At 43.9% G+C, this 2,500-nt stretch overlaps 1 protein-coding gene across 1 annotated transcript in view; it reads right to left on the bottom strand.

Moving 5' to 3' along the window:
* The window catches only part of LOC310740135 (somatostatin receptor 3), a 42,395-nt gene that overhangs the window by 5,866 nt on the left and 34,029 nt on the right, over positions 1-2,500 (bottom strand). Inside the window, exon 3 of the mRNA XM_083566596.1 lies at positions 1,678-1,735. The gene's annotated coding sequence lies outside the window, so the exon portion shown is untranslated. The remainder of the gene's footprint in view (positions 1-1,677; positions 1,736-2,500) is intronic.

Raw genomic sequence — 2,500 nt, 5'->3', positions numbered from 1 at the left:
ACATCACACAAAACTTTCCTTTTCCTCTCCTTCTTCTGCACTGCCAGACTCTCTGTCTCTTAGCAACGTGACTCATTCCCTCCGAAACCAACAAGGCAGCTGAAGTGTGTGTGTGTGTGTGTGTGTGTGTGTGTGTGTGTGCGCGCAAGTGTGTGTGTGTGCGTGTGTGTGTCTGTGTGTGCACACAAGCATGTGTGTGCATGTGTGCGCGCGCGCGTGTGTGTGTGTGCATGCACGTGTGTGGGGGGGTATTTGGCACTTATTGAAACTCAGTGTGTGTGTGTGATATCTGGTGCTTATTTAAAAAGTGTGCATGTGCACGTGTGTGTGTGTGCGTGTGCGTGTGTGCGTGTGTGTGTGTGTGTGTGTGTGTGTGTGTGTGTGATCCAACTCCTAACCCATATCCTACCTCTAACAGTAATCCTACCCCTAATTCTACCTCTAACAGTAATCCTAATCCTACCCCTAATCCTACCAGTAATCCTACCCCTAATCCTACCTCTAACAGTAATCCTACCCCTAATCCTACCTCTAACAGTAATCCTACCCCTAATCCTACCTCTAACAGTAATCCTACCCCTAATCCTACCTCTAACAGTAATCCTACCCCTAATCCTACCTCTAACAGTAATCCTACCCCTAATCCTACTTCGAACAGTAATCCTAATCCTACCCCTAATCCTACCCCTAATCCTACCCCTAATCCTACCTCTAACAGTAATCCTAATCCTACCCCTAATCCTACCCCTAATCCTACCCCTAATCCTACCTCTAACAGTAATCCTAATCCTACCCCTAATCCTACCCCTAATCCTACCCCTAATCCTACCTCTAACAGTAATCCTAATCCTACCCCTAATCCTACCCCTAATCCTACCCCTAATCCTACCTCTAACAGTAATCCTAATCCTACCCCTAATCCTACCCCTAATCCTACCCCTAATCCTACCTCTAACAGTAATCCTAATCCTACCCCTAATCCTACCAGTAATCCTACCCCTAATCCTACCTCTAACAGTAATCCTACCCCTAATCCTACCTCAAACAGTAATCCTAATCCTACCCCTAATCCTACCCCTAATCCCACCCCTAATCCCACCCCTACCCCCTCAGTAATGGTGATAATGAGATGTATCAGTGTGGGTTAAAGTGGTAAATGACCTGCTGCTGGTCTCTGATCAGTGTTGTGTCCTGCTGCTTCTCCTGTGATTCTCCCCTGCAGGTGATTACAGCTTGTTTACTTTCTTTGGCCTTTCGGTGTAAAAGTGAATATATGTGTAAAGTAAAAAATAAAAATGGATTTAAGTTTGTCTGGTTTCTCTCTTGAAGGTATTAAGAACCTTCAAAAATCTTTGAGTTTTTTTCCGTTCCTCAGTCACCTCTGACTCGCTTATTAGAGATAAATTTAACTCTGTATCCAGATTCAGTAGTGTTTAATTGCAGTTTATTTTTTTACTAAAGCCACCGATAGAAAACCAGAACTTATAGGGAATGTGCTTAAAGGCTCATATTTTTGCTCATTTCTGTGGTTGTTTTTTTCCACAGATGATTTCACAGTTTTGTCGTTGTAGCTAAACATTTCACAGCCTCATTCTAAAACGTGTTCTTTTTCTCCCCTGAACTCTCACCTCAGAGAGAAAAAAACAGCATCTAAGCATCATAAAGCAATCATCTCACCTGCAGCTGCAGTAAACCATCAGTCTTTTCTCTGCACGACAGGAAGCAGGACTCCTCCCTGAGGAAGAACAACACCAGACACTCTCGGCGTGTGTGATACTGAGACCAGAGAAAATTAGGGGTGGTGACATTTAATTTTCCTCTTCTGGCTGCCTGCGTCTCATAAGCACTTATAAAGAACCGCAATTAGGAGAGATAAAGCCCCAGGAGCTGTTTTACATCTCTACCTGTCATTCACTTGCAGACCATCTACAGGTCATGCAGGAGAAGACGGAGTGGTGTGGAGGCAGAGCCGTAATTATCTGAGCTGAAATTTCACTGTTTTCTTAATTCACTGTAATTCTGAAGGCAGAATCGCATTCAGATCTTAATTATTGATATCCTGCACTGATACAAATACTGATACAAATAATTCAAATGAGTGTGGCAGACTTCTGGAATCAGAAGATCTCTGGAACAGCAGCTCTGACACTATGGTGCAGGTTTATATTAATGTGCGTTATTGTTTCTATAGTAACAGCATGTTTACAGGGACATGGACATGCACATCATCTCTGTAACTCCACCAGACTGTCCATCAGGTTCTCGATCTCCCCTCTTGCTGAGACCTTACTCCTCAGATTGCTCAGTTAGTTAAGAAGGCCAGCTCTAGGAGGTCACTGGGCTCTTGGGAGTCTTAATTGCAGCAGAAATGAGACCACCTTCCTCCACACAATCCTATCTCCATTTTCAGCTGTTAGACGTTACACGAGCAGACGTGAGGCTCTAACACAGGTGGAGTCCTGATAAAAGTGTAGAAACATCTCAGAGATGATCCAAAGAA

This window comes from Silurus aristotelis (assembly GCF_946808225.1).
Source record: "Silurus aristotelis genome assembly, chromosome: 17".
NCBI lineage: Eukaryota > Metazoa > Chordata > Actinopteri > Siluriformes > Siluridae > Silurus > Silurus aristotelis.
This window is presented reverse-complemented; position numbering and strand designations above follow the sequence as displayed.